Here is a 23,113-nt window from a genome sequence, read left to right as displayed (position 1 = left end):
ATGATTTGTCAAAAACAATGACAAAATCAAAAATGAAAATGCAGAGCTTTTGACTTCTCCCCTATTGCCAAAACCACCACAGCATCATTCTCTCCCTTTCGCAAGGAAAAAGCTGCTGGTTCACGCCTCCTGAGGCAGATTTTTAAAGGCAGAGACTATTGGGATTTTCAAAAATACGCAGTTGCGTGGGAGTTCGGTACCTAGGCGTGAAGCAACTACGTACTTTTCCAAACACGTCCTTCTGCATCTTGAAAAATCTGACCTTTTTTCCTAGGTATAGCACATTTCATAGTCCATACTGTGAACATTCTAGATCTCTCTCAGAGATCCAGTTGTCATTTTTGCCCTATTGCTAAAATGTTTTCAGTGCCAGGCAGGGATTCGACAGTTTGCCGGGAAAGACTGTTCCAAGCTCTTCAAATGCAGTTCTAGTAATTTTTCCAACTGATAAATATGCCGCGGAGGACTCCCAACCCTTCCTTTTCCAAAGACATAAACAAGCTACAGACCATTCTGACTTTGAATCACAACCAGAGTAGCAAAGTCCTGAAATCCAGTACATTATCTCATGTTAAATACACTCCTGTTCTATATGATTAATATGCTTTCTACTTAATTGAAACGTGACACACAAGGCAAAAAAATGTTAATTGAATGTTAGAGCTCATGAAAGTTGCCAGGTTCTTGAGAGATAATTTTGCTGAGGGGATAACTTATCTTTTTGAGCTTTATTATTATTTTTTTTTTTTGGTTTTGGAAGCATTGAAAAAGTATTAGCCTAGAGAGAAAACACATTTATTTATTGGCTCTCATTTCTTGCAAATAATGGCTATCTTATTTTTCAGAAAGCATGCCTAGCTTGGCTCTTAACTATAGTTTTTGAAAAAAACTCATAAAAGAAGAAAACCTGTTCACCAAACCTCTGAACTTGAGCCTTATCGTAGATTTAATCTCAGTTTGAAATGAGGTCTGACTGCTGACCTTTTCCAGTTGAGCACCCCATCACCTGCCAGATTTCTCTTCTGAAAAATTACTTTTATGTTTCCTGGTAACTTAGGCTGCATATAATTTTATAGTAGACCCTTCTGGGAAAGACTGCTCAAGATTTGTGATTTGCTTTGCATGACCAATTAAGACAAGAAAACAGACAATTAGAGTAATTGTGATAGTAATGACTGTTATAAACCATTATGCATTGATTTGGGTTGTTTAGAAGTCTGGGTGGTTTTTTGGTTTTGATTTTTTTATACACTGAGTATTGTTCAACACATACAAATGAAGATACCTCTAAGGTAGTTGTTTCTTCTGCAAGTCCATGAAATAGATTTAAAATTCAGTAGCACTAAAACTGTGATCCTCTGTGAATAAATTTGTCAGCTCAATAGAAACAAAGTGGTGATCAGATGTCCTAGGAAGTGGCAGAGTCCCCCCAAAAATGGCATTAAAGACCCATAAGATCTCTGGTACACAACAATCACAACTCATCCATCCTCAGCTTCATTTGTGCTAAAGCAACCGACTGGCAGATGACTGCATATCAAAGCATATTGATGTACAGTCTGTGTTTTTAAACTACATTATCCTCATCCCCATTATGAAGAAATGCAACTCCTTGCAATCCCCACTACACTCCTGCATAACTGTGAACAATCTGCTGTAGTCTCTAGAGAGAAATCTAGGATTCTTAGAGTGCTTCTGACTAGGATTTTAAAAAGCATTGCATTAAAGCCCACATACATTCCTTGTATTTTGTACAGAAACCACAGTAATAGGCTTAAACAAGAAACACACTCCTTGTTGATGCTGAATTTTTTTTTTTTTTCTTTTTGGCTTTTTTTGTCTTCCACAGAGGAAAAGGGAACAAGAAAAAGCACAAGAACACGTACATGCTGAGTGAAGGATTTGCAGAATAGCTGAAGACCTGATCTTCCTTGTTAATTTTTATTGAGAATAAGAACATATCAAGCATTAAACAAAAGTGTATTTAGAAATATGACTTGTAGCAAATTTCTATATTTCCTAAGATTCTGATCGTGAAATCTCTGGATATGATTTGATATAAAGGTTTGATAAGAAATCCCATGCTATTGGATACAAGTTTCACAGCACTAATTTGGGCACCTCACACATGACTCCTACTTTTGGATTAATGAATACTGTTGACTGTGTGCTTGATAACCTGCTCCACTGAACAATTTTCTGGTGTACCATGCAAGTACAGAATGTACAATACTAATTAGCTGCTTTGCCCATCTACTTAAAATGTTTTGCACATGCCAGCAAATATAAATACACAATTAGGGCATATTTAGTTAAAAGACAAGGCAAGACAAAGTACAACTATTATTAGCCAGAAAAAAAACCTTCACAATCTTCATCCATATTGAGGTCTAATTAAGTTGCAAAATGTGTAAATCAGCTCAGGTGGCTAGTTAAGGTTTGGGAAACAATCCCAGATTAGAAAGTACTGTGCTAAAAATTTAGATGCTGAGGGTGGCCATGGCTTGATAACTATTCTTACTATTAGCTGTTGTTTGTCTACACACATACTATAAAAATACTCATAAGCCAATTGTGAAAGTAATTAGCATTAGGAAGTTGTGTTAATAGGAATTAGAAAAGTGGTCACAGGAGATCTTCATTACAGATGAACAATATTAAATGTCAATTGTATCTGATGTTTTAGGTTGTTATATGCCTTTTCTACTTAAACGTAGAAAGCAAATAAAATTCAGCTCATTATCAGCTCGGTTTAATGACAAAAGCAAGATTGAGGGGAAAGAAATGGATAAGCACGTTCTCTCTCTCCTTGAGCTCTTGTCAATTCCATATCCAGAAATATTGCACTTTGCAGTGCTTGAGGTATTCCAGAATTATAAAGTGCTTAAAGAGTTAGTGCCAGAGGAGATAAAATGAAACTTTCCTCCAGGGAAGAATTTGAAACATTCTTCACTGCAGTGAATGCATGATTTTCAGGTTAGAGGTAATTTCCCTCAATCTGAAACACAAGGTCTTGTATCTGAGCATTGCCACGACACAAAGTAGTGCTTTGCAACAGCCTGACAACTTCTTTTTTTTCTTTCAGACTTACATAGGGAACTAATTAAAAGAGAGTTGCTTAATTTCCATTGTAGGGTGATTCAGCTTGTCTAAAGGCTGACTGAAGCATCCAATTCACTGCTTTGAAAATGAGTCCTTGCATGTCCAAGGCATGCAAGGTTCATACACACAGAAACAGCAGCGTCCTGTGGCAAGATCTGGACACAAAACTCACAGCTTTTTAATGAAAGTTGGTCAAAGCTCCAGTGGGTGATGCGCGTTATGGTAACCATCACTCCAGTTCCCACATAGTCCAGTCGCTCCCAGGACTGGAATATGCACCCCAAAATTTGCCCACCTGGGCTTAGTTCCTACCTGTTCTGTACATAGCAAAGTGGTTTCTTTCTCACACTGTGTCAGATCTGAGTAGGTTTCAGCAAAGCAAGTGAGAGAGAAGCAATCGAGAGCTAATAACTACTGCTTACTGATAACAGACCCCGGACTGGCAGGGTTTATGCTTGTTAAATGTGTCTGCAAGCTCTAAAAAGCTAATGAAAGCTCAGCATATTCTTCTCATCTTACAGGTGCTCCATGTCTGTGGGCTATAAGATACCAAAAACCACTTCTCTTTCCCTGGCCATTTAACACAGTGTCAAAGCAATGAACCCTAAATGAACTTCCATCTTTCTTGAGGTGTTGCTAGGTGCTCATTAGCCTTGGGGATATAGAAGAAGGGGAAAATGTGCAGCAAGGGATTTCTGTGGAGTTTGTTTTTGTGCCCATTCTCTTGAAATCAGCCCTGAAGTCTGTCAGAGGCTGCTGTGACATTTGTTCCTGTGTTGTGCTTCTAACAGGTGCGTGCACATATTAATTTGAGTATATATTGCTGCTTCAGTGGGTATTTTAGCAAACTAATTTTCCTCATTCTTTAGCCAGGGCTTTCCGTAACATTTGCAAAGTAGAGGGGAAGCCGCAGCGATGTTTGTGTTTCCCAGGTCATTGTTAGCTCGGTTCAGCTAAGGAAAACTTCCATCTCAGAGGTCTGTCTGATAACTGCTTTATTACATCTCTATAAAACAATAAAAAAAACAGCATATTCTCCAGTCTCAGGTGAAAATGGGCAGAGATGAAGAAAGCCACAGGTCTTAATGTCCCTATCTCCATTAAATTCCCAATGTCCTCCCAGGTGGAGGAGTGTGAAGTGCCCTCAGTTCCTGACAGCCGCAGCTCTACGTGCTCGAACACTCAGGCACTTTCTAATAAAGGGCTTCGGGAAACTGGATGCGGACTTGGCCTACCCAGATACCCACTCTTTTTTTTTTTTTTTTAATGTTCCATTTACTGCGAAGGAAGGAAGTGGTGAGAAAGTCGAGTTACGTGCCCAGCCACAGTGTCCCAGAAGTTTACAGTATTCCCATATTCCCAAGGACGCTCATATTCTTGGCAGGCTGACGTTAGTGGCAGGCTCACCTAAATGTGCTTATGGCTGCTGTCAAACCCTTCATAACATGGCAGAGTACATCTTGTTTGTGGATATCCTAGCCTTTTCTTATTCAATTTCCGACTGCTAAATTACCCTGTGCACTCTTGTAACTATATAATCACAGTCAATTCCTGCATTGTTTGGGGTGATTGAATCCAAAGCTTTTGGGCTTTTTCGGGTCATGTGTGCCAGACCTCAAAGTGACCTTAACTAACAATCCCTTGTTTCTCTTCCTCTTTCATGCACTTACTTTCCAGGATCAATCTCTTTCCAAAAATAATATTAATTTTGGCCTCGTACCCTACTCCATTTCTCTCCGGTATATGTCTGAAGCAGTAAGGATAAGAACAAAGCTCTCTGTCTTTAAAACACTTCTCTTTCAGCCACAGATGGGTCCTTTATATTCACTGTACTTCTAGGGGGGAAGATGGAGTTTTTTGCAGTAACAGAACTCCTTGCCCAGTGCTAGCGACTCATGCAGCATTCATCAGGACTGTCTACTGGACTTGTTCCCATCACATTTTAATACCCTTCAGGCATGAAGGGCAATTCACAACCAGCCAAAGCAATCCAGGGTCACTAATGCACAGTCGCTTTCTTCCAACTTAGAACATTTGTCCAACGCATTCTGCATTAAAAAAGTCACAGAACAAGTAAAGGGCGGAATAATGTACATTTATTGCAGTGTAAAGGGACAAAAAGGGCAGGAGAGACTGAACCTGGAATACCAGGCTCCGCTCCGATGGCTGCAGCGAGAACCAGTAGCTGGTTGCCACTGATTGTAAGATTACAACAAGAGTTAGATCAATGTGCTTAACAGAAGAGCACTATAATCCTTGGAAAGAAATTCCTGCCAGAGTCAGTGGATCTTTATCTCTTCAGAGCAAGGCTGGATGCCTTTCTGGAAGATACACAAGGCGAAAAGCCCAGACTCCAGTGGGCTGTGAACTGGGGGAAGGAGACTAAGGCAAAGTGAGACTTCACCCCATGTCTTAAACTTTCATGAAGCTGTGAAAAACAGACTTACTCCTTTTGAATGCACAAGCTTTTGGCCATAACGATATTACATAGGGCACGTACCCATGAAGACTGCAGAGCAGGCGTGTTGAGGTCATGGTATTTGCTCCTGGTGAATGGATGCAAGAGCTCCCTTGGGAAAACAGCCCTGTAATATTCCTGCAAAGCACAAGGTGCTGCTTTGTACTTCATTTAGCAGCTATTAGAAAACCATGTCTTCTTCCCTGTGCAAATTAATTAGGAAGGAAGCGGACTACAAACCCACTGGTTACTGCAGTCAGCCCCTTTCCCCTCACTTTCAGAGCTCACAGAGCTCTGGGCAGGGTCCCTGCTCCCCGGGGAGGGCAGGTCACTGTCACAACAGCAGCAGTCCGGGATGGAGAAAGCTGCCGTCATTTGTCAACATCCCCATTTTTGTTGATTTAATAACAGGAACAGATACATGCACTGTGCTGTGATCCCAGCAGATAAATGTGGGATAGGATGGGCAGCTGAGCAAGAGCAAAAGGATGCAGAGGGTTCTGTTCCATTTGCAAATTGCAGGGCAGGGCAGGAAGGGTGAAATGGAGAAGTGCTAATGCTCCATTAGCTTATCTGATGGGTGCAATCAGGACTGTTGGGTTTGAGGGTTGTTTTCGTGTGTGTGTGTGTGTGTGGTTATTTTTTCATGTTTCCTATTGACAAACACTGCTTCTCTTGCTCTTCCTCTCATGGGGCAGAGTTAATTACATTCCCTCCTTCCTTTCCCTCTCCACCCAAGCAGGGCTCTGGCTGCTGATGCTTTGCAGGGCTTGGTGTGGGCACCTGCCCCAGTGCTTCCCACACCATCACACATCATCTTTGCTTTGCATCCCAAGCTTTGGGGAGAAATCAGACTGTTTTCCCATCTATCCCGATTACCTCAGCAGGCCTGACCTATTTTCACTGCCTGTGGTTCTCTTCTTTCTGGGAGCAATGACACTGGTATACAGTAAAGAAAGGGCCCTATCTGAGCCAAGTACTATTTATTTAGAAGAGAGATTTTTATTTAGAAGAAAGACTGTTAAGAGAAAACAGATTTTAAGGACAATAAATCACTCCGTATCTCTCTACCTAGAGCTTACTTATCCCACAATGTAAGATCAACGTTTTTGAGTTTTTTTTAGACTTTTGTAGAGATTGTCCTTCTTGGACAGCCCTTGACTGCTGACTGCCCCTGAGATCCAAGGAGGACTGGTCCTGTGATTCCTTACACCCAGCTGTGGCTCAGCAGCTGTTTCAGTGTGGCTGGGACCTTGAAATTAGGCCATACTCTTGTAATTGAGTCCTCAGCATTTGTTGAGAGATGGTTTATTGTGTTGTCCTGCCCATTGCCTTCCCATTCAGACAGGAAAGTCTTATACAATAACTTCACCTCGTGGAAAAGGTCATGCTCAGAGTTCACAAAACACTGTCTCTGTAGTCCTTTGTTTATTGCTTAGTATCCCTATGCCCATCCCATAAGCCACAAAACAGGGGAAGATATTTAAAAATAATCTCCATTTTGGCACATTCCCCATAATTTGGCAGTATTTGGGTTGAGGCTTTTGGTTTACATTTATCTGAGTGTCAGAAAAATCAGGACAAAGCTCAGCTGGAGTTTCACAGTTTTGCTGAGCTCCACAGCAAACCCCCATGCAGAATTGCCGCAGGTTTTATAGGTCTCCATCCAGCCCATAAATCAGTTGAGGTCGACTTGAAACTCAGCCCAGGTATGCCATGACACCCCAGTAGCCCCGGGACTGATCCAGACAGCTGCACAAAGGCTCGCACAGCCCTCGCCTGTGCTCAGTTCCTGCTCTGCCACTGGCTTTCTGCATGTCCCATCGCTTGGCCTCAAATAATCCATTGCCACCAGACTTGCCCAGCATGCCATCAGGCGGCCCACGTGCGTTTACACCGGCATCCTCACGTCAGTGGTGTCCCGTGGTAGCACCAGGCAGAGCTGTTATCACTCACTGCAAACCATTCTTTCCTCTCCGCATATATATATATATATATATTTTTTGAGCGTCAGATGTGGAAAACCGGACAGGATGATCACTCAGCATGTACCTTGTCTCTGCTGTCTGCTGGAAAGGCATGGCAAGAAATGAAAAATGAGCGAGGGAAGAATTTAGAAAGCACTGAAAGGCAGTGCGGCAAATTAAGTCCAACTCCACTGTGGTTTTGCTGGTCTTGATAGAGTTGCACCAAGAGACGACTACTCAGATGTTCCACTGATTTGTCAGCAGACAATTGGTAATAATCTTTTAGCACTTTTACTTAACAAGTGATCATTTTTTCTTACCACAGAACTCCTGTGGGTAGGATGAGGCATTCCCCAAAGAGCACTAATGATCTCATCCTAGCTGACCCTATGCAGAAACCTTCAGATCACTTACACTGATCACTTACACAGCACAATTACTAGCTGATGCTATTTCGTCTTGTAACAGTTTACCCACAAGAGTTTCCATGGAAATTAATATACAGTATCATACCTGCTATATCATGCCCCAATATTCTGGTTTTCCATGGGGTGTACCACATGCCAGCCCTATAAAGCCTTAAAAAGCCATGGATCAATGGGGTAGTAATTATCCGGTGTCTGTGGAGTAAATCCAGAACATCTCCAGCCCTGTGGAGCCGTAATTACGCTACAGACAGCACAACCAGCTGACTGCAACCGGACGTCTTCCCTGTCCCAAGGTGTAACCACCCTTGCACCCTTGCACCACCCAGGAGAAAACAGAGATGTGACAGACAGAGAGAAAGTGTAATGTTAAAGGGAAAATCCTGGGTTCAGGTTGGAATATTTATCGTCCAGCTGTGGGATAAATGGGAGTAACCACACAGTTACATCCAATGCCTTAGTTTAATTTTCACCGTGTCTCATTAAAACAGCCTCTGGTTTCAGCCACCACCCCTCAGAAATTCTATTGAATTACCTGCAGAGGAAAACTCAGTTGTGCTGAGAGCAGGCTATTTTCAGTAGCAGAAGCTCTTTCCTGTGAAATGAAGTCCTCCGAGAACTGCTTTGGACAGCAAGCCTGGTCACATTCAGAGCAAGACTCACAATGTATTCATCTGTCCACCCCTATCAGTCAGATCTGCAGGTCCTGCCATTATGCCAATTAATTATGTCTTCCAGTGTTTGCCCACATTGATGCCGCAGGGACTTGAAGGTTATTCAATGCATGCTTGGGGCAATATAATTTCATATCCTTCTGAAACCTCAGAAGGTACAGCGAGATCCCTGGAGCACAGAGAGCTCTGTGAAGTCCTTGTAAGAATACTGATAATTCATTTGCTTTGCCCAGAAGTTTTAGTTTTTATTCCAGGCACGATTTCATGTGGGACTCTGGAATTTCTCGTAACTTTGGTACAATCATTTCTGAGAGTTACTGAGACATTTTACACATGTTTACAGCTGGGGTGTGTGGCAAAAAAAAAAAAGGGGGTCGAAAGTAGATATAATTGAAATAAAGTTTGCCAGTTACCACTAATTCCTCAAAGGATAATTGTGCTGGTTAAAACTTCACCTGTTTGAAGTGTCTGTACCACACATGCAGGCAGTGAGTGCTGAGCTGACAGCTCTTAAAAAAATCTGCAGTCGCAGCTGTGATTTTTTGAAGGGACCTCAAGCAGTCAGAGGGAGTCACGGGCATCTGGACTGCCCCCAGCAGTAATGATCATTAGCAGTGGTCATCACCCAGACAGAGCCCCGTGACCACAGCAGGCACGAGGGAGGGGAACAGCCTGTTCTCCACAGGGATCTCACCAGTGCCATGTAGCAAGGCACCTGCACAAAGTGCTGCTCTCTGACCGACTCAACTGCATTTACCATGGACAGGAGCTTTGTTGGATGCATCACCAAGAGAAGGGAAGCAACACCAGCAAGATGATCAAACTGCATAGAATATTTGCCTTTTTCCTATGATCCCCTCCTGAAAAATGTCTGTGTTCTCACCCTCTTGCTCTCGATGTGGTGGACGCAGACACAACCCAATTCTGCAAGTGCTCCAAAAGGTTTTGCATGTCACTTTGTGGAAGGCTGTGTCCACATTAAGACTACGTATTTGAAACAGCTACTCTTCCTATTCTGTTCTTCAGCTTCTGAGTGGTGAACTGGAACAAATTTTACCGAAAGCCCATTTCCATCCTTTAATTTATAAGGACAGCTATTGGAGCTTCCAGGACTTTAATGGCAAGTAAAGTTGTTTTCTCCTTAAGAGACTGATGAAGTGAAACTTATATCTTGCAGCTGCCTTAGTCATTCTCTTGAAAGCATGCTCACCTCGCTCCTCTGGGCAGCAGGAGAGAACCAGTGCTCCCCTCCTGGCAATGCCCGCTCCTGCGCTTGGATAGGGCTCATCAGGAATGAGAGCGAACGGGGCTTCTGCTAGAAAGGGGGTGGATGCCTTAGCTGCAAAGAAAATAAACTGAATCACAATAGAGGTTGCTGGAGAGAGGACTTTTTAAAACATTTTCTGTTTCTAATTTTGGTAAGGAAATAGGCAATTACTGTCTTAAAAAATTAAATGTCATGAAATTTCAAACTCCATTTGTTTCTGATAAATATCTTGCAACTTGTGACAGAGCTTGCTGGAAATCTCCCCTAATAGCAGTGCCATGTTGGCCAAGAAACGTTTGATCTGTGCTCTAGCCTTTTCTTCATGTGGGCTGGACTGGCCTATAGTCAGATAAAACATCATCTGGTTAGTTAAGGTTTTAAAAATAAATGTGAGCCAGTCGGTTTTCACTTTATAGTAGCAATGCCTAACCTATCTGGAAGAAACTAGAAATGGGCCAGTATTAAAACAGCATTTGCCAGCTTACATGAACTTCATAGAAGGAGTCTGAAATCTTGATCTATGTATCTTCAAGCCTTGGCCGAGGTCCAGCTCTACCTACTACCCAAGAAGGCTTGGTTGGACAGCGTGTACCCTGCTGCAGAGTGCGCGAGGCAGACCAGCAGTGTTTGTACACGTTGGCATCTGAGTTACCTCCACACTTCACTAGGTCATAATTTCTAGTATAAAACATGTGCAGTAGGTGAGGTCTACATGGACACACATATATGTGGGCGTCAGCCTGTCTTTAGACTTTGTCTTAGAAGGTTTATTTGACTAATCTAGTTTTACATGAACATAATGCCAAATAATGTGGTCTGCACATACAATATTCATTTGAGTTAGGGGAATACCCTCATGCTTGTTGAACAGATGAGGGGGCATCAAAGCCCACAGGCCAGTTTTTTTAGCTGCAGAACCTAACAATGCACCAGTCACCTCATGGAATTTTCAAAAGGACTTTTACATCTAAATCCCATTCGTTTAAATGAACTCAGTGGCTTTAAAGCAAGCAGTTACTTTCAGAAATTCCACCACATCTAACTGCACAGTTGGCCCAAAGCTTGTAAACAATTTCTTCTTTAGATGTTGAAGTCTCATCAGATGAACTCTTTAGTGCTTGCCCTGAAAGTTGTGAACTAGTCTTCATATTTTAGTGTTCAACTTCAGAGAGTGACACGAGATGCTTTTTTCCTAGAAATGTGTAAGGCTTGAAGACTGGGCAAGGAAAGGTAAACAGGTCTCTTCTGATGTGCCATGCTACTATGAACTGGAATTTCTTTAGGTTTTAATACTCTTTGTTGAAAGTCTCACTGTGTGTTGCTTTTACATTGCCCTGGTTGGATCAGAAGCAGCAGAAGCAGAGGCAAAGCCACTGTATGTGGTGGGTAGAAGGCAAGTCTAACGCAGCAGCTTGGGCTTTGGCTTACGTTTGTGATGGAGCACGGCTCATCTGTCACTGCTACTACAGCCCGCCTGAGGCACTGGGAATTAATTACAAAGCCTGAGAAGAAAATTCAATAACAGAATTGAAATATTCCCGACACTTTCCCTTGAATTAGATCACCCAGATAATGTCTGCAGATCATAAAATACGATGCAAGATGAGACAATATTGCTAATTAGAGGGACACTGCACCCAGTCTTCAGTCAACTCTTGTGAAGCTCCATGAAGTCATGCATGAACAGGCTCCAAGGAAGAAGACAAAGTATCGATAAGGATGACTTTCTTTCATAGATTCACCTGTGATAAGCACATTCCAGTGAGTCAGTGCAGGATGAGTTGGTGCGAGAATTCACATCCATGTAGATATAATGTAGTATAGAGAGATTCAGTAAAGGCCTTTATTTATTTATTTATTTATTAACATTCTACTTAAAAGTAGAGATAAGCAATAGTAAAAAAAAAAAAAAAAAAAAAACATATTCAGTGTCTGCAGATATTTACTGTCATCCCAGCATGCTGTGCTCATGAGGTAGTACTTTGGAGTACAGTGGAAAAAAACAAATGCACAGAATTACTTCCAGTTGGTTCTGAGGTAGGCCCTGGGTGACCAAAATCCCTGTCCCCTGAAACAAATCCAGGTCATATTAGCTGTGCCGGCTGGGTTCTGATTCAGCATGGAACTTGTTTTTCCCATCACGTGAGAGAGAAAACTTCCAGTCCAAAGAGGGAGATGTCAGCTCATACACAAATTCGTTCATCAGAGGGAAACGATGCCACAAACACGCAAAGCAGAGAAGTGGGCTCAGCAACATGATAACTTGCTGTATTGCCTTGTGGACAGAACCGTCTTTGAAGGATTAGTAACGAACTGAAAGCTCACTGGAAATATCTCGCTTGTTTGTTTTGGCTTCCAGAGCATTTCTAAGAGTAATTACTAGCAGTTGAGAAATGGAGAGGACGAAAAATGTGGTTAGTGCACAGGGCGGTGGCTCAGGAGACCCAGGTTGATTTCTAAGCCCTGCCATGGCCCAGTGTGACATGGAAAGGAGCCTTTCATCTGTCTGCAGCTCAGATCCCCCCTCTCCGTGGTGGGGCTGAAGCTGCCCCTTGCTAATGCGGTGTCCAGGCAGCAGCCTCTTGCAGGACTCGGCCCTTCCCAGCCTGCAGATGCGAGCATAGCTCAGCCACAACCACGTCCCTGCCATAAGGGCCAGTGCTCGTACGTAAGCCTCTCTTCACGGCGAAGCACTGCTTCAGAGGGGGGAAAATCCCAAGTCCCCGTGTGCAGATGCACATCCCTTTAAGCCAGTGGATATGAATGGATTTGTGCTCCGCGGGAATGAATGTGTTTATTAAGATACATGTTTGCTGGCCAGTGACAAATCTATCCTCCCGAACCCAGTGATTAAGGTTTAATTTTATTCCGGATTACAGCCAGCTCCGTTTGCTAACCAGCCCTCATCCAAGTTTGCGCACATATTGCCTGGAAATGAACGTTACTCCCCAACTGCTTAAGCAGCTTTGGATAAGAAATGATGGTTTCAGGGAGATTAGGAGCATAAGAAAGATCTCCAGGCTCAGAAGAAGTTAAGGGAAAGTGTCACCATGAGTTCAGGAAGAAATTCTGCCACCTGTGAGGGTTTGAATCCTCCAGATCTCTTGGGAGAGTCCAAGGAGCTGATGGAAGACTGATGGATTAGTGAAGGTGATGAGCTTGCAGGTGGTGAGCATGAAGCCAGCCTATATATACATATATATATATATACATATATATCTAAACTGTCAGCAGGAAAATGTATAGGCTTCAGAAACATCCTCTAGAAACAGCCTCTGGGCTGAAGAGAGCTGGGGTGCAAAGGTCTGTCTCCTTCTCCAGCACCCTGCTCCTGCAGAGCACATCTCCTCTGCTGTTTTCTTCATAGGCACATGCATATCCTGCCAGATAAAGGTCTTTAAATAACTTATTTCTTGTTCTCAAACATCTTATGTTTCTAATGAAAAGCTCCATCAAGAAAGAAGCTATGTGTTGCATGGCTGCAGGAAGGGAATAGACACAGCCTGGGCAAAATTGCCTCCTGTGCCTGTGCTTCTCCTTGCGGCTTCACCTTCCCCTCCTTTCAGTGTTTTCTGGGCAGAAAGCAGAGCTCCAGCAAGTCCCTGTGATGAATTTGATGGTAGGAGGAGGCCAGTAAGCAGAGCCGGTGAATATTTCACCCTCGCTGTAGCAACAGCTTTGATTTGTGAAACAGCTTGGAATAAAATTCTGGTAGTTTTTCGTGGGAAAAAAATGGACGTAATTTCTGTGTTTCGCAAAAGGAACGGCAGCAAAATCAAATGCCTGGGCCTGTCATTATCTGCGTGCCAAAGTTCTGGGTGGACATAAAAGTTAACCCAGAGAAATAACATCGCAATCTTCCCTAATTAAGTAGATTCTGCTTGTTTATTGTTTTCAAGTATCTGCAGCTCTGCTCATCAATTTTTCACAATATTCCTTGGCTGTTTTCTCATGTTCAGTGTCTGCCAGTTTGATGTTTTGTTCTCTGGAGATTTCTTTCATAAATTTTTACTATTTCCTTGGAGACCTTTTATTATGATTTATTTTTTTTTTCAAATGACTGTATTCACTGCAGTACCGTGCAGTGAGAGGAGAAAGCCAGGCAGTGGAAACTCCTTTAACTGAATGACATGGAAAATCCCCTCTGGCTCCCAGGCAGCTAAAGAAGGTCAAACACAGTCAGAGCTGTAACTCTGTCAATGGATCCCAAATCCAGTATTTAACATTGATCGCCAGCTTCATAAATACCATATTGACACCAGTGACATCAGTCCTGACATCAGCATGATGAAATACAACCAGGACATATAAAAAGGACTTCATGCTGCCAGATTTGCTCATAGCAACTACCGGAACAAAAAGGAAAAGGAGCTTTTGTAAGTTTAATTAACAACTGGTAATACTGCTTTGGTAGAGGAGCTGTGCAGGCCGGGTGAATATTGCCTGCTTGCTTGGCCAAGGGACCAAAAGTGACCTTCATCTCAGAAGGAGATTTCTGGAGATTTGTCTCTCTGTGCTGTTATAGCCCAAAATGAAGCACAGGGCAATCCAAAGGCTCCCACGCAGCGGTGTTTGTAAGGCGGTGCTGCACACACATGGAAAGTCAGATGTAAACCTGACTGTCCCCTGGTCAGCCTGGGGACATCCTTTCTGAATTCAGAAGCATCTAGAAGCAGCTCCATTACATCATGCAAAGATCACTGGAACATTTTGCAAAAGAACGAGTGCAAAGTGACCAAGGTGGTATTTAGGGAAATGGTTATGAGTTGACAAAAATTCAGATGGTAACTCTTTTTTAATAAAATGAAAGGGGAAGGAAGAGAACGATTCAGATTTTCCCTTGAAAATTTTACAAAACTACTTTTCACATACCTCAATTATCTCCACCTTCATTTTATGTATGAGAATCTGTGCCTACAGAATGAGTCAATAAAAGCCAATAAAATGAGAACAGTATGAGACAGATCTTTGGATTGTATAAATAAAGCATGAGTTAGGTGACATCATTGGGGCAACAGTGATTTATACCAGCTGAGGATCTGGCCCATAAACCAGGAACAACTCTTTCTGTGCAGTGATTTATGTTCTCCAGTTATTGACTGCTTAGGAATAAGCCCTCTGTTATAAACAATCTGGGAAGCGAAGAAGGCAATTGTGTCTTAATGAGACCGTGGTTCAAAGCACTGCCCTGTTACACTGACCCTTCTATAGATCAGAAAGTCTCCTTGATTTAATTACAGATCCCAGACTAGACAGCTCCAAAACTCATTTATGCCCTGATTATTTTTTTCTTTTTTCTTTTTTTTTTTGGGGTGCACTTTATGGTGATTTACAATTCAGCCAAGAGACACTTCAGGGAACCGATGAGAATTGTTTAGAGGGGGGTTACAGTTTGTATGCAATTATATTTTCTTTAAAAAAAAAAAAAAGAAAAAAAAAGTCCATTTTGAGACTATAAAGGTCTTGACTCCTTTCCCAAGCAAAAAAGAATAAGCAGTTCTGCCTTTTAAATCTGAAGGAGCAAAAACTTCAAGGATGGATTTATGGGAATTTAAGTTAGAGTCAACACACTGCACACGTGTGAAAGGTTCCCATTTGGAAGTTCACCATCCAGTCTCTCACACAGTTTTTAGCAGATATTACAGAATTGTTCCTCTAGGATTATTTCATCTTTAAGGAGATCTATTTATTTATTTATTTTGGCTAATCCGTGGTATAAAGAAGTGGAAATAATACAGCATTCCCTGTCGCATGCCCTCCGTGCCCAGAGATGGCTGATGGCCACTGAACCAGCGTGGAAGTTGTCTGTGTGCCATCAAAAGTCTTGATAAATATTCAATAAACAGCTACCTCCTCACCAAGCCTTTGAAAAATCTCCTCCTTAAGCTTTTCCCTCATCTCTGTGGATTCGAAGACTTTCATGTTACAGTTGCCAAAGGTCCTTGCATGATTTAAAAGCTGAAATCCCACTGCCTTTTCACGATTTACACTCGGTTTCCAGAGGCTTTGACTGAAAGGCACAATTCCCACTCACCTGGCTGCACAACTCCCTTCTGCACCTCGTCTTCCCTGATCGAGGATCTGCTTTTTCCCTTTTTACTAAATCTTTCCATCCCGGTGCCTACCCCTGGCATTTTCTGTGTCTTTCCTTTCTCTGACCAGTCCTTAATGTCACCGCCTGGCCTTGGCACACCTGCTGGTGCCTGTCTCAGCTTCAAGGGTCTCAAAAATAAGCTCCTGATGCAGAAGCAGGTCAGGGACATGAGTACATGACCTGTGCTCAGCAAGGCACCGTGCCAGGTGTCGTATTTATATGCTGCCATTAATTAGCTCATGCCATTAATTATCATGAACGTTCACAAACTTTTGGACAGAAAGAGTACTGTATATTGGCATTTTTATAAACTGTGATTATATTGTTCCTTTATCTTCAAGTCCCTTAAGCAGAAACTTATATTCCCTCAGGAATGAAGTCTCTTGAGCACAGTTATAGCGTATATTAAGAGGGGAACTTTAACCCGTGCTGTAAACCACATATTAATATTTAATAAACCCTGCCTTCTTTCAGCACAAATAAAATATTACAGCTCTCTGAGCTGAAATGTTTTTAAATGGAACAATGATTTATATTTTTCCAAAATAAACAGTCTTCAAGTGAAGTTCTGAAATTATTTTAGAAACATTTTTGTGAATGAAATGTGTGCCTAAGAATAATTTTGTAGATTATAAAATCTGACAATACCAATCATTACACTGCTGTAATTCAGCTTAAGTGCCCTACCTTCCTCTGAGTATCAGGACTCGCTTTTTCTCCTTAAAATCTAGGGCACTTTAATGTATTCTAGTCGAACATTTAAATCTACAATCATAAGCTTCTCTGGAAAATAGTCTTGTATTTTTAGGACTGGAAAAGGACATGGGGAACTTGTTTCTCCCTATTAAAATAATAATCAGTGTCTCTACTAATAGGAGAGGGGAAAAAAAGAAACAGAATAATGTGACGATTGTAATGATCCCACTCTGTCATAAAACAAGTATGTTAATGGTGAAATGCAGCCGTCAGGCTGCGGAGCCGCGCCGACATCTGGACGGCATTACAGCGCTGCAGAGATGCGCCTGGGGACGGGGATGGGGATGGGGCTGACCGCTGCCACCATCCTCCAGGTCCACAGGACTGGTGCCACATGTGGGGTACAGACCTTTACCCATGGGGGTACTGCTGGAGGGGCACCCACAGCCTGGCCCGCAGCTAGCGGTGATGCTCTGCACAGTGAAACAGCCCTGGTGTAAGCGGGGATGTCTTTTAGGCTGCTGTAGTGTGCTGCCTGGGTTTCTGCAGGGCCCTTTGGGTTGTCAGGAGCCACATCCCAGAAGGGTTTCCTGGCCTCGTGTGCTGCTTTGTCGCACCAGACCCGCGTCTGACCTCCAGCCCTGGAAGGGGGGACCTGTGGGGGGCTGAGGAACCAAACACCTGCAGGGTACCAGCCTCACCCAGCTCCTGCTCTTCTGTGGCACCACCAGGCAACGTGGTGCTTGCACACACCAAATTAACCTGCACTGAAACTAATCGTGCAAATGAACACCAGCAAAATCCCCTTTTTTGGTTATTCTGGTGCAAATGCTAATACTGTTCAGCAAATGGTGTACAAAGTATGGAAGGATAAGAAGAAGGACCCTTTTTCATCTGTACATGGGCTCTAACAAAAGGAGTTTTTGCTCCATAATTAAAGTTCTTTTTCTGTGTAGTAATAGTAGGAGGACCCAAACAAACAAGTACTACTGCCATGCTGTTCCAATTCCCTCCGTCTGTACTGTTTGGGAAAATGTAAAGGCAGCAGGCTAATGATAGGACTCCACAAGACACAATTTCCAGTGCAAAATACTGCTTCTGGAAAAGAAAGAATTAACCCAAAATAAATAAGTGAACTATGGGGAACTATACTTTTAATGGACAAAACAGATAACCCTATGTAAGGATCACGTCAATTTTACAGTGTGGTTAGCAAGCTGAACAAAATGAATATATCTTAGTCATTTCAAACTAAAGGTAAAGATGAAGATTTGCACAGGAAAATCATTTGTCTATAAAAGAATTGCCAATAAAAGAGTAGAATGAGTAGTTCTTGGTGTGCTTATGCAGAAATCCGTGACATAGGGCAGCTAATTATCTTAATAAAAGGACCGAGATCCTTAGAAGGTGGTGACATTCAATCCAACACAAGGCAGCTGTGCTGCCTAACCCAGCGGAGGTCTGGCACCTAGAGAACCATTAGCAGCACAGCTCCTGGAGGATGAAATACAAAAGGCAAACAGCTCGATGTGAAAAGAAAAATGACACCAATAACAACATAATGAAGCCCTCCCACGTATCAAATGGCTGAAATGGCTGCAAGCAAATCCTCTGTATTATGTGGGAAAATATGATTAAAATTATGCCTGTAAGCTCCTTTAGGGGACAGATATGAAAGCTATATCTACTTCAGGGCTTCCCTGTCTCTTTGCAGTCAGATTTGCAGTTTTCTGTCACAAGGGGGGGGGGTCTGCGTATCAGACCTGTCTGGCTGCCTGCAGGCAGGGTGAGCAGCCCCCTGGTCCCGCGCCAGCGGAGAGCTGTGCTGCTGCATTGGCACAGCTGGACAAGCCGATCCAGGCTGCTTTTTTGTGCCAAAAAGGGACAAGAATAGCGCTGATGCACGCTATTGACAACGCGTCCAGGCTTTTGACTAATTGTAAATCAACATCGCACAATGGGGTTTCAGACAGTAAGATTGGTTTCGGTGTTATTTCAGTAATCTGCAGTTTCTTTAAATATTAACCAAGACCTGCTCTGTAAAGCCAGAGGAAGTAAAGGGAGAAAGCAATTCTTGCAGGACATCCCTTCCCCTTGATTTTGTGCTCAATATTATTAAGTGCTTTCCTTAGCCTAGTTTTCACTGCTCCCAAGTGATGGGGACTCCTATCCAGGCAGCAGCTGAGCGGCCCTGTTTATTTATAAAAATCAACCAGAGCCACACAAAAGGTTATGGCCACAGGCCAAATGTCTTTGACATCATAGCCTGTCATTAATGGCATAAATCCTCCGTGATTTCATTTCCCAGTCAGCTAACCAGCATCTATCACAGATTATTTTAAAGGAAAAAATGTCTAAACATTTACCTTCAAACCCCAAACAGATCATATCATTCTATTTTGCCTTCCCGATATTAAATATATTCTCTTGGATATGGCATTTTTATTACAGGTTGCGACCAGTCATGGAGCATGTCTCAGAAAGAGATATGTATAAAGAGAAGTTTTCTTATTGTTCCCTAAGGGGAAAAAACAAAAATGGCATTTCATTTAACAAAACCTTTGCTAACCACAGTACTTTGCTGTTTTAATATATTTTTGTTCTCCTGCTTGTGCACCAGATCTCTATCTGCTTATTCATTTTAAGGGAGAGAAAAATTAAAAAGGTTGCTCTCTGCACTCCAGCTTCCTAAAGCTGAGAACAGTTCATGTGGACAGGCCAGAACAGTTTTACTTCAGACTGTGCCTGTCCCTTCTTTTGCATAAAATCATCGTGGTTACGTGCAAACTTTGGCAAACGGCTCAGAGCATAAAAGGACCTACTATACATGTAACGCCTTAGTATTTTAATTTAAAACACCTTGGTACTTTAAGTCTTACTGACTTGGTATACTTGCTGATGGAAAATACACTACTTAATAATAAGCCTTGATATTTGACCGTCCTGTGCTGGTTACATGAGATTGGGCCCCAAAAGTACAAGTCTTCCAAACCAGGGCTGGTGCTAAACCCCCAGGGGTGACCAGGGAATTCTGCTAAGCTTATACACAAACCTAGAGTTTAAGTCTCACTTTTTTTGCATATAAACCTGGAAACACTGAAATTCACCCAGATTGTACCATTTTAGAGCAAAAGAGCCCGTCAGGGCTGCCTCCAGGGGAAAACGTCTGCAACAAGAGCAATGTGCAGCACTCGCTTATCAGCTCCCATCTCCAGAGCGCCCTGCAAGGAGAGGTTAATTATAGGCAATTACAGATGAAGTCTGAGATCCAAATGAATTCAAAGGAAGAAGACTCAGGCTCAGACCGAGTGCAGCCCAGCTGTGCTGCACAAAGGGCAAGTTACGCTGGGCAGGTCGTGGGTTCCCCCATGCCAGTGCACGCTCCTGGGGCTGCGCTTTTCAGCCCCTTGTGCCTGCAGGTTGCAGGGAAGGAGCCTCACGAGGCAGGCCAGGCAGTGCCAAAGGGCCAGGGCATGCAGCAGGGCAGCTGCCTCAGCCTGGAAGGTACATGTGGACTCTCCCAGCACATTACAATGCAGAAAATAACAGACAAGGGCACGCAAGCAAGGCTGTCCGAGCAAGTGCAGTCTCCCCACTCCCTCTGGCCACCCTGCAGTGTTCAGAAGAGAAAGGACAGATCTGGAGCTGGACATCACAGCGCAAACACCACATTCCCATTTGAGCCATCCCTCTTGCCTTCGTGCCACGTTAACCCTGCACCCAAAGCCCTCACCACCGGCAAAGAGGAACAAAAGGACCTCACGCATACCTTAGCAAATATAAATTAGATGTTTCCTTTTTTGAGCTGACTGGAATCTCAGGAGACACCCGCAAGCAAACGCTACCCAGACGTGCAGACAGCACGGATGTGTCAGAGCACTCATGTGAGAGCCAAAGCTAAAATACGCCTGCAAAGCACCAGTAGCTCCATTCTTATGAGTAACGCATCCCAAAGGTGCCATAACATGCACTGATGCAATGAATTCTGGGGCGCTGGAAGGAGTACAGTGAGAGGAGGAGCTGGAGTTTCTTAGGAAAGCCAGCAAGTTATTTTTCCACAATTTATCATGCTACTTTTACACTGCAAGTTAGCCTTTTCCTCCAACTGCAGAGATGAAAAGTCACATAATTCCAGCGTGGATTAAGCCAGCCAAGAAAAAGAAAAGCAGCTTTCTCTGCTCCCCAGGGCATATATTATGCCTATTTGTTAACATTTTTGATATGTGGAGGAGACGAACTTCAAGGAAGGAATGTGGACATCTCCTATCTGAAACCAAATCTACCATGTTGGAACGGGCTGAGCGTGTTTCGTTAGGAAGATGTGTTAGGGGCAGCAATATATCTGAGTAGTAACGCTTACGTGTTTCAGCCCAAATAATACGGTGTGGTAAATAACCATCACACGAGGGACTCTCACAGCCCTGCTGGGAACAGCAAACAGCACATCTGCCCACTGGCAGCACAACACAACGTGTGCCCAAGCAGGGTACGAGGGAGGTCGGCAGCGCTGGATCGAAGGCAGACCCCAGCCACCAGTGGCTGCAGAAGCTCCCAAGGTTTACTTGCTCCCATGGATGGAAAGCCGAGCCTCAGTGAAACTTCCTGAGCCTTTAGAGCACATAAAGGTACCTGAAAGCATGTTGAGAAGCTCCCTCTGGACAGTCATCAGCACCAGCCATCTTCTGAATCTTTCCAGGGACGTGGAAATATCCATGGAAGGAGACCTGCAAGATGGGAAGTGTGTGGCATGAGGCTTTCAAGCAATACATAACTAATGATATCTCAAATGCATGCAAATAATTTACACATGGAACAAAATCTCCAAGTCTGAAAACCCAGAACGTGAAAGACTGCGACTGTTTAATCATTTACTGTAATAGCAGTATTGTCACTAAAAAGGCGCCACAATGTGGCTCTTGCAGCAGATGAAAAGGAGGGACAATGCATGCAAATGCTACTCACATTTTCTTTTCCTGCTCTCCCAGTGGTTTAATTCATATCTGATGAGACTACAGTTTTAAGAAGGAGAATGGCACATTAGTCTCACTGGTAATACCGCTTAGGATGAAAGCACTCTCATTATTTGCACCGAAAGATCCAGATTTGCTTAAACAAGAACTGTCACAACATGCTGAGGTCCAGGGATTCCTAGGGGAGTGAGTCTGACATATTTGAAGCCGATTTGCATTAATGTATGAATATTACATAGTCTGTTTGTCCAACAGTTCTGAAGATGTTTAGTCAATGCATACCTTGAGTTAATTCAATAGAAAAACTGTCAGATAATACACCAAGGGATGGGCACAGCGATTCTGGCAACCCCTCCTCGTTAGGCACCACGCATAAAGAACTGCAGAAGGCTCTCGTTGTAGGAGTTAATGAGCTATAAATATGGAAAATACCGAGACATGCCAGCTACATGAAAATGTTGCAACTCTAAAGGTAAACGCCCAACCCGTGAGGGTCCTTGAGATCAAAGCCTGTCGAGGGGTATCGCTGGGAGACACTTCTCCCAGGGTGAAAGGAGGGAGAAAAAGAAGGGGGAAAGAAAGCAAAGGGCAGAAATAAACTCCCGGGCCTGCTGGGAGAGGGCTTTGGAAAACTTGAGACAACGACTCTAATGCAGTTCCAGTGTTGGCTCTAATTAGGCTAAGTCAGGGCTTTTAATTGCTTTTTAAATGCAGCCCTGCTCCGGAGCATGTGGAGGTGAGCACGGAGGGTCGGACGCCTGCAGCCTCCACTCCTGCTGCTCATGGGACAATGGTACCCACGGGATCGGGTCCGTGGGCTGCCCAGGTACCAAGGGGAGGAGGGAGGCCAAGGATGCTGCGATCTGCAAGAGCACCCATCTCCACCAGCACAGCCTCTGCGATGAAAGATGCAGCTGACTCAGTGACGTTTAATGAATGGCTTGCCTTTCTCCAGAGGTTTCTGTTACCATCACCCCAAAAACCTGCAGATAGGCATCCTTTGGGTGGAGCTGCCGAGCTTACGAGAACGAACAGACAACACTTTCGCACTCGCTCTCTCACTTATACTCAATTACCTTTGAAATGCAGTGTGAGCATTTGAGCTGCTCCATAGCTTTGCTTGCTTTATTTTCCTTAAAATCTTCCCTTTCTTCAGTTAGCTGCTGGGCTTCTTATTAGAGGGTGGACACCTCTTGCCAAACGCCCTTGCAGAAGGAAGAAAGGAATTCCCTCCTTTTCCATCTGCAGATCACAGAGCTATCCCGAGTCGACTGCAGACAGCCCAAGCTCTCTTGCCTAGGGTGTAAACAGAGAAAATACCGACTTTTGATCTACTGCTACCTTTCCAGCAACATGGAGTCACTGCAAGTATCAACATGGGAAAAAGGGGAAAAAAAAAAAAAAAAAAGATTTGCTGGTCTGTCTTGAATTTTCTGTGTGTGTGAATGGGTTTTCATGCA

General features: G+C 43.3%; 1 long non-coding RNA gene across 1 annotated transcript; it reads right to left on the bottom strand.

Annotated features, from left to right (window-relative positions):
- Nucleotides 1–5,182: 5,182 nt before the first annotated feature.
- LOC121056899 lies at nt 5,183–21,298 on the bottom strand. Its single transcript, XR_005813553.1, has 3 exons — nt 20,453–21,298; nt 9,837–9,965; nt 5,183–7,629 (listed from the first exon to the last, which is right to left on the bottom strand). It is a non-coding gene; the product is annotated as an uncharacterized LOC121056899 (long non-coding RNA).
- Nucleotides 21,299–23,113: the final 1,815 nt, after the last annotated feature.

The sequence above is a fragment of the Cygnus olor genome, chromosome 18 (genome assembly GCF_009769625.2).
Source record: "Cygnus olor isolate bCygOlo1 chromosome 18, bCygOlo1.pri.v2, whole genome shotgun sequence".
Lineage (NCBI taxonomy): Eukaryota > Metazoa > Chordata > Aves > Anseriformes > Anatidae > Cygnus > Cygnus olor.
This window is presented reverse-complemented; position numbering and strand designations above follow the sequence as displayed.